The sequence below is a fragment of the Pecten maximus genome, chromosome 12 (genome assembly GCF_902652985.1).
Source record: "Pecten maximus chromosome 12, xPecMax1.1, whole genome shotgun sequence".
NCBI classification, from domain to species: Eukaryota; Metazoa; Mollusca; class Bivalvia; order Pectinida; family Pectinidae; genus Pecten; species Pecten maximus.
Window position 1 is genome coordinate 17,461,199 of NC_047026.1, and position 10,290 is coordinate 17,471,488.

Sequence of the window (10,290 nt, forward strand, 5' to 3'; positions counted from 1 at the left end):
CTGAGGCACCTTCAGTAAATGCGCGAATACTAATGATGGTTTCCGATCGATCCGGCCATGTTCACCTGTTTCATTGTTTGTTGGATTTATCGACCCGTGAACAGCAAGGGTCATTTTGAGGCGGGGTCTCCTTGTAGTAGTTGGTGACTACCTCAATAAACAACGTCTTACCAAAAGGACACAATTACGACAGCACAGACCGGTCCGTTTCTCAGCTTCTCGATAAACACAAACCGACAGGGGTAGGGAGAGTCAAATCGCCCACCTTCATCTGATATTGCATGGCCGGCGCTCTAACAGAATGAATTATTGCCGCCCCCTAGTCCGCCCTGGAATATATCCAGCTGCCGAAGCGATGGTGATAAAGAGCATTTTGGTTGCACAAGACGCATGGCATAGATCCTCGCGACATGCCGTCATGTGGTGTTGACCACTATTTGTAATTGGCCAATGTTTGGTTTGTTTGTTTTTGTTTAACGTCCTATTAACAGCCAGGGTCATTACAGGACGTGCCAGGTTTTGGAGGTGGAGGAAAGCCGGAGTACCCGGAGAAAAACCACCGGCCTACGGTCAGTACCTGGCAACTGCCCCACGTAGGTTTCGAACTCGCAACCCAGTGGTGGAGGGCTAGTGTTAATGTGTCGGTACACATTAACCACTCGGCCACCGCTGTCCCTTTTGGCCAATGACAAAGTGCTTTCGTTAAATTATCCCTATAAAGTCGCTTTATAGTGGATTAGACCCTGTGACAAATTTGAGTCCATTCTCATATTAGCATATATATGATTACAATGCAAAACGGGGAACAAAAAGAAAAGGAAATGGTGTAAACATTAAGCATGTCTACATCCTGGTGTAACTGAGTACAAATGAGAATCGATGTATTTTTTTCGCGACTGCAATTCTTTACCTATGAGAAATATTTAGTTTCACATTCCATAGTAACAAACTTTGCTGTTTAAAGGAAAACCAAATCAGAGTCAAGAATGCACAAAAATGGTGTAAACATCAAGCATGTCTACAGGAATAGAGCACATCCTGGTGTAACTGAGTACAAATGAGAATCGATGTATTTTTTTCGCGACTGCAATTCTTTACCTATGACAAATATTTCAGTTTCACATTCCATAGTAACAAACTTTGCTGTTTAAAGGAAAACCAAATCAGAATCACGAATGCACAAAGATCACACATGCTAGTAATATCTTTAAAACAATAAATGCAAAATAATTAATGTGAACCTGCATAATACAGATAATACAGTTGCATAATATACTATAATTTATAGAATGATATTTTGTCCAAAATACTGGCAGCTAAAATGTGTGGCTAATACGAGTTTGATTCTAAAGAAAACAGGAAAACGATTTGCTTTTCTGTATAAACAAATTGTACATCCTCGAAGTGTACATTCATTTTTCGTTATCTGCACCCCTAGAATATATCCCTCATCGTTACTCCAAGGGTTACGTTCACTTTTCTCTTTGTACTCCTTGAATATGTCCTTCCTGGCTATTCAACGGGTTTACGTTCGCATTTGTTTTCTGAACCCCTATAACATATCCCTACTGGCTACTCAAAGGGTTACGTTCGCTTTCGCTTTCTAAACTCCTAGAATACCCCTTCTCGTTACTCCAGGGATATCGTAGAAAGCAGACATATCCGCATCGTTAAATGGACTCGCTCAAAACCTGGTTGTCGTTCCTCTAGGATCTTAAAAAGTAATGCATCAGTCTTTTTTCCTTTCACCAATTACATATTTAGTTGCGTGCCTTCCATTTAGTAGTAACATATTCCAGAGGTGTATAGAGCGAAAGTGAACGTAGCATTTGGAGTATCGAAGACGTATTTCTTTTACTTAAAAACCTAAAACAATTCTACTTCAAACAACAAACAATGTGATAGTACATACCAAACAATAGACTTTAAACATAAAATCAATGTGATGCCAAACATCAAATGATGCTAACACAAACGTAAAGGGATGCCAAATGTATAGAAACATCAAACAATGCTTCTTTGAACACTTAACAATGTTACTTTAACTGATGATATTTAACTTATAAATACAGTAAGCATTTATAATAAGATATGTATAGATATTTCATTTTTTTTATGACTGCGAAAAATTGAATTCCAATACAACCTATGTACAATGCTGTGTATCAAGCTAGTCTGTTAGTGACATAAATGTCATAATTACAGTTGCCCTATTCATTCAATTTAAATAAATGAATACTTAAACAAAAACTAAATTATTGTTATGTTTATCAATATTATGTAAATCAGTAAATTTATAGCAAATGGATAAAAGAAAACTCATCGTCGCTTAAAAAAAATCAATCTAATCCTTTTTAACAGACTAACTTGGCTTTGGTTGGACCAATTTAGATCGCGACATCGTTTGTCTATGCCGTAGACTTTGATTGGTGCATTAAAATACAAAATGTATTTTCATGTCCGTTGATTTTAATTTGTCATTTCAAGAGGAGATGCTTATAGTCGATTGGCTATACGAAATATAAACAAAGTTAAAAATGTTATATTTTACGTTTCCAGTACACATCCAGCTCCATGCTGTAGTTCTAGTACACGCTCTTTGACTGGCAGGCTCCGTGCTGCCGTTCTATTACACACCCTGTGATTGGCCAGCTACATGATACCGGTCGAGTAAAAGTTAACTCCAGGTTTCTATCTAATTTCACACCTTCATCCTATTTGAATTCCGGGACATTCACCTGTGGACAGAAACAGAACAACACATCAACAGAAAATATGTATAGAAGAAACTTTTGTAAAAAAAAAAAAAACCGTGTATACTGTATAATGAAATTTATGTCCGGCTTCTGTCTGATTGGCCCATCCAATTGTTTCCAAAAGAACAGTTGATACAATCTTAGGATGATATAGTATCCTCCTGATTTCCTATGTATTTCAAGCAGTGCATGCATTTTTCCTTAGCTTTTTGCCACAAAGCTTTATTGCTATCTTAAAAAGTAATTTTGTGCTTTTGTTTGAAAAAAAAATAAAAATAAAACAACAACAACAAGTTTCTTGCATTTGTCTGTTATGGAAGGCAGTTCTTTTACTTACTATATATATCCATTCAAGTTTATGTACAAGGACTACACTATATGTCTAACACAACTGAAACGCGATAAAGACATTTATATCCACTGGTTTAGTAGATATCAAATGATATAAGGTTTCTTTAATGTTTCTTCAGCCGCAAATGTATTCAATCAGTGGTTCAGTGCGTTACGCGGAAATCGGTGTATGGTTCTTTGTGAGAGTATTTATAGAACAGCGTCTATATTTACCGAGGGTTACGGATAGTGGCTATTGTAGCATTATACACACTATATACCCTATATACAGATAGATTTGGCAAGTCTTTTTGTAAAACAGAGCCAGTCAGCTAATCTGAATTATTGCACGTGGTGTGCAACTGTATGAATACGTCACGTTTTATGGAGACAATAGCTTAATTGTATAATATTTAATACATGATTCTTTATGACTAGATTGCCGTCCAAAAGATTTCTTTTGATTTAATATAAAGTTGTATGACGAATGTCACAGTGGCACGTGTATTGTCCCTCTTCAATTCGACTGATAATCAAGATAAGATAACTCAGTCCCACTTGTCCGGATCCAGGAACAATGTATTAGCTACAACGTCCGGATTCTTTTTTAATCAGGCGAAGTCCCGGATATTCTGGAAATCAAGAGAGGGGAATTAATGGTTTCAAATCTAAACAGCTGAAAACGGATTTACACCCACTATGCAGTAGATAACTACAGGTCTAATTCTTTATATATAATGTAATGTAAGGATGAAATGACACATCGGTATGAAGGAGGCGTGATGGCATAATATAAATGTAAAATACCTGGACATTTCTCGTTAAATTCGCCATTGATTTGTGTATCTTTCTTGGTACCGCACAGCAGAAACATTCCATTCCGATATATCACATATGGGTATAATGCACTTTTACATTCATATTTTAGGATATTGTGCTACTCGCTTGTGTGGCACCAGAACAATCCCTTTTCAAAATATTTTCCAGAACAGAAAAAAGAGAGAAACTTATCGCGTTTTTGCGTTGTGTTCAATAATATCTTATTTAATCTAAGAGGTCATAATATTAAATGTTATCTTCGTGTTAACCTATGAACACATTTGATGGCTTCTGATTCAACAAATCCTACATTATCTAGGGTCTGACCTTATATATATTGTATTTACTATTACGGAACAAATGCTTCAATATGAAAATTATCAATATTTAATGAAGATGTGCATATAGTTCTGTAAACTAATAACACATTATAATTCATATCATTTTAGAAATTGTACTGGTACTATTTTCTTTTATGCAGACATGTGTTTGATGTATATCGCTCTCATGTAGTTAGCAGATTGGATCTACCATATTTCCTCACAAAAACAGTCTTTTGAATTACTGTCTCTATACATTGTGTAATGAAAAACCGCATGGAAATTTCTTTCTCTTTAAATATTACACGAGAAATGCGATTTTCGTATACTAAGTATTCAAAATTGATAAGTAATTGTTATCGGTTCGATGATAACGTGTTTGGGGGAAAACAATCGCCAAGCTCTTAACTTACGACAGTGCAAACAAAACTTTGTCAGGTATTATCAAATAGTTTTCAACTAGAGTTACAGTGTATTTCCCTAAAACCGGAAATATTTTTGCATGTAAATATCTTATATCCCATGACTTTAAGTTTGATAACAGTGTCTGTGTGATATCTAAATAGAACCTTTTGTTTAGAAATGCATGCCCTTTGAAGGTTGTGCTTAGGTCTACAAATACTGATCGAAGTGTTGCTAAGGTCATATGCCCAATCAAAAGATCTGGTATGTTCCAACGAAATTATAGTTGAGGGTTACAGGTTCCGACAAGAGGATATCTTGCGGCATCATTCCCTGACGAAATAATTGTTTATTGCTGCATGTCCCGATGTAATAATTGTTTAAGGAAAACATTGTAAGGGGGTCATGTTCGAACGAAAGCCTTGCTTAGGACCACTTGTCTCATGAAAATGTCTGCTGACTACCCTTGTCCGTAACGAAAGAATTGCTGGCTGAGGCTTGGTCCAATGATAAAACTTAAGAGTTATATGAATCGGCCGAATTTTGCATGTTCTAACAAAAAGCATGCTTGAAACAACGATAAATACCACCGTGAAAAAAGGAAAACAGTAATTCTTATTCAAAGTAAAAACAAATCGGGAGGAAAATAGAGCTTTGCAAGGGTATCTTTGAAAAATAACAAGGAGATTAAGACCATGAGTTCCGGAAGAGAGTGAACGTCTTCTGCTTCATCTACGACAACCGCCATGCACGTCTAGGTCAAAGTTAGGTTAAGCGACATTCTCAAACAAGAACCGAGGATGGTGGCAATGCGATTACAAGGTATATCAACAAGGTACAGACGGGATGATAATCCAAACCCTAAAACGTCTCCTCGGTCTGCCTAAACCTTCATCTCTTGGTTTGTTCCTTCGACAACTATCACGGAAATAGTGCGAATGCATTCTACAGTAATCAACTGGGATATCGTATGTAGATGTTACTTACTAAAAATGAAATATTAACAATAGGAAAATTGCAATAATCACGCTTATCATACAACTTAGCTGGAAGCTCTTCCTGCTGGCTGCATTACAAGCAAAGGTACAGATAAACGGCCCATGTTAGAGAGTCTACATTCTTCTTTATTTGAAGTTATTGGGGGTATATCCGATAGACATGGCCAAGAAAGGCTTTGCAATTTAAAGATAACACATTATTGATATATGCATTGGTATATTTGAAGGACATTGAAAGATATATGTTGCCTGATACGATCTTCGATAAATCAGCGGTGTAAAAAACAGCTTAGAGAGGAAAAATGTAGTGGACCAGCATTTCCATCTTTCTTACACAAAACTCACATCACAACAGGACATAGGCGTTCCTTAGGGTTTAAAAGGGGGAATGGGGAATGGTAGAGTATGGAAAATGAAATGTTTTGATTACAGAGACGTTTTAAGGAGCAGGTGAAAAAGATTGGTCGGTAGTTCTATTGCGTTCTTCAAATGCTACATTCCATTAATTCACTTCTTGAGAAAACAGTATCTCAATACGACTGCATCTCTGACTTTAAAGTATGTATCAAGGCTTAGTAGAGCACAACTTATCGAGCTAGCAATAAAAGATGTTATATAGGATTCTTATGGAGTTTAGGAATCAAATACAAACGAAGCAGCTCCGCATCTTTATCATTAGCTAGTATTTGTAAAGATTACAATACTAAATCACATTGCTAGAATATATAGAGGTTACACAACGAGTGGTTGTTGGATATGGAATTCATTTCACACGAGTTATTTTTAAAAGTTACAAAAGACACAAGCTTTAGCGAGTGTCTTTTGCAACTTTTAAAAAATAACTTACGAGTGTGAAATGAATTCCATATCCAACAATCACGAGTCGTGTGACCTGTTTCTACCAGAATAATATCGGCTTGAATCAAAGGGAAACATGGCCAAGTATAATTTCGCGTATGCAGATAAAGTGTACCGGTGACGTACGGGACCCGGTGATGTGACGTCATTCGATTATTGATGACGTCAATAACAATTACAGCTTGGGTCAAAGTTCGAATTCTTGACCAATCAAAAGACCGGAAGGTCATATACCACTTGTTGTATATAACATATATATATCCAACAGTCGGAACATTTATACAATGGCTTGAGACCACAGCGTATTGTGTTAGAAATATGCTTTCCTATATTTATCAAGCAATAATGTCTTCTGTCGCAACCAAAAAATGTAAATTTAATGAGTAATTATACACCTAGCCAGACATACCAACAGTTTATACTAATGAGCCACATCCATGTTCTTAAGAAAGAACGTTTTAATGACGCAGCGATGATCAGCCCGCTACTCTGACATGCTCTTAATGACAAATAGTATATTAAATGATATGAATACCAGGATCGCAATGTACATACATACATGGATGCGAATTGTACAAATGTTACATATATTCAACGCAGTACAACTGCGACATGAAATCCAAATCTTTTCCTTCGTATCAACAACACATAGTGCATATGATACATTGTGTTTACAATTAGATACATATGTATATAACTTATTAATACAACTGACGAAGTAAGACAATTTAATGATATATATTTGACCATATAGTTCCACTGTTCTGGTATCTTATATGTTACATATAAAATGTATATGCCAAATGAAAATATACATATAAATTCTTACATCGCATTGACTGGGACGTGATGTAACATCCTTCATTGAATATACAATATAGAAATATGATTTTATTGAAAAATATATAATTGTATAAAAAATATATATAACTATATAAGGTATGTATATTAAAAATATCGGGAATGAGAATTTACATAGCGTTTTACACCAGTTTTACACTGAAATATTAGATTTTATTTTACAAATCCACATTTTAACCCTGGTATTGGATGGTACTGCTGGTTGTAGCGATTTAACTATATTCATTCACAAAAAGTCACTGCGTGAATCATTGCTAAGATATAAAATACTGGGTTGATATTCTAAAAATAGCCGCTAGTTATATTTTACATGCATGAAATAGTTCCTGCTTAGTGACCTGTAAAATGATTACTTTATGAATGACTCTAGATCTCCGGGTTCGTGAATAAATGTTTAGTTAGAACATACACAAGATACTGTTACAGACATAATTCCGTTCTACTATTTTGGCGGGGGTGGATAGGCTAACTAACACCTTCCATGTGGCTATTCCCAGTTCCGTTAAGAGAACAACTGCTTGTTAATCACGATTAGGGAAATTCCTCAAAATACCATTTAAAAATGGGACAAAATTTATCGCTCGATGCAAACCTCGCAAAACATTTCCTCAAAAATGATGCTAAGTCTTCAACTGCGCTTGACGCTGTGTAAGTAATATATATGTGAGCGACATAAAATACCTAGGATAATAATTGGTTGCTCGATAGGAAGATTTTATTTATTACATTTAATTAAGTGTAGAAGTTTGATTATAGGATTCAAACAAAAGCTTCTCGATGGTGCTGTAAATATCTGAAAAGTATACATTTGATCTGCAATCAAAAGGGCTATTATTTGCTATATGGTTAATTTGACGGACATATTTATTTTTATGAAATAGACATCAGATATATAATCATGAATGCTATTCATATAATGCTGTTCAAACATAACACGCTTTTATTTAATCATTATTATTATTATTTTAATTATAGGCCAGTTATTATTGTATATAAGGACTTATTAGCTTAGAAACTTAGAATAAAGCTTCATGTTAAATGTAAAGACCAACAATTTAGAACTTATATATATATATATATATACATGTATATATTTGTGTCTTACGCTAGGAAAACAGAAACTAATCCAACCCCAAATTATTTCATTGTTAATGATGTATATTCTGCGTTTAAATGTTTAATTAGCCAACAGAATACTTAATTGATACAATGATTTCGACTGACCTACGAAAGGCTAGAATTGAATGTATGATCAAATATTGATTTATTTCTCAAAATCTATCATCATTATGAAATAAAATCAAGAATAGAGATATAGATCAATTTACAAATTTCCTTGATAAATAGCATTGCTGTGCATTTTGTTTTAGCTCATATGTAATGTCTGATGTCTGGCAACTTATATCACCTTTGTCCATATGTAGAGATTGATGTCAGGACTTCAATATTATACTTGTGTCAACAAATTGATGAGCGACATACATGCACCTTGAGTGTCATTAAAGTATCTGAAAAATGTACTACGGTTATGTTACAGACTCCTGTCTCCTCGGAACAGTGATGATGTCTCGGGCATGTGACATTGCCAGACCCTGTAAGCAAGGAGATCACTCTGTCTCGTTGAAGGATCAAGTTAAGAAGTTTTACTGTGTTCTCGAGTCAAATCACTCTGTAAACACGATTGTAAGTATAACTGTCTTCGTAAGTTTATGTTTATAAAGCTATCATACATATACAGTATTTGCATATGGATTTGCTTGCCATTCTTTGAAATACGACAATATTATTAATTTTATTCAATTAAGGAGCTAGTGTACTTCTAGATCTCGACACTTACTTCAGTCAACTCAACATTTATGGTACAACTATTTACCGTATTATTATAGTAAGATTACTGTCGTCATTCACCAAGAGTTTCGTTCTAGAATTGTGGATATATTTTTTTCAGGCGACTTGCTAACTAGTGTACACTACCTTTTGTCACTTACATGTTTAATGTTGCACCGAAAATAATGACAACAGTTTTTTTCCCTCGCTCTTAAACTAGCAGCAAAGCACCTCATCTACTTTATGACGCGAACAAACATTTAAGTGCATACAAAACATTATTAAAAGGTAAATCTTTTTTAATATGTGAGCATCGACACAACATCTCTGTCTGTAGCTATAGAATATGTCCTCGACGTAACAACTCTGGCAGGGGTCCAGCTAGTGCATTTTACTTCCGCATGAGTAAATTAATACGCCATCTCAAGGAGACATACAATGAAAAATAATTCTTCAACACATATAGTTGCACATCTTTGTCCTTTGCTATCTCAGTAAAACAACAAAAATGATTTAATTGTTTGTTCTTCAAACAAACGATGACGATATCGATACTCTATACACGATGTTATTTAATCAATGGACTCACTCCAGCACATTTATAACTTCTTTAAAACCTTACCGTAATACCGTATATCAGATCCGGAAACTTGATTTGATTGATTATTCAACACAATGTACTCCCATTTGATATCATCCACACGTACTTATTACTGATGCACTCGGTTACTATCCGTTTTTTCCCCACATTGTTTCAGATAGAGAAGTCAGGCATTGACGTTACGCCAGGATCCTCACAAATGTGTCGCTTACCACGCTTACCCTCCGACCTCAAACGTAAATCTCGATCCCAGGTGAGTTAAATATAACTATTTAATACTTCCGGGATTACTCAAAGTGTAGCAAGAATTGTCATCTTAATCCTCGATGTTTTGTTGTAATACACGTTGAAGGAATGTTATTAGCAAAACATGCCTATGATATATAGACTGTCTGTGAATCCAAGCTTTTTAGAAGAAATTTTATTCATCAACATGGAACAATCGTTGAAACAAATTTCAGGTTTTCATTAAACTAGCAAGATGCAATAGTCTGTTTGTTTACATTTGTATCGTATAC

At 35.0% G+C, this 10,290-nt stretch overlaps 1 long non-coding RNA gene across 1 annotated transcript; it reads right to left on the reverse strand.

Moving 5' to 3' along the window:
* Window positions 1-2,251: 2,251 nt before the first annotated feature.
* On the reverse strand, window positions 2,252-10,010 carry LOC117340090. Its single transcript, XR_004535361.1, has 2 exons — window positions 9,794-10,010; window positions 2,252-2,738 (listed from the first exon to the last, which is right to left on the reverse strand). It is a non-coding gene; the product is annotated as an uncharacterized LOC117340090 (long non-coding RNA).
* Window positions 10,011-10,290: the final 280 nt, after the last annotated feature.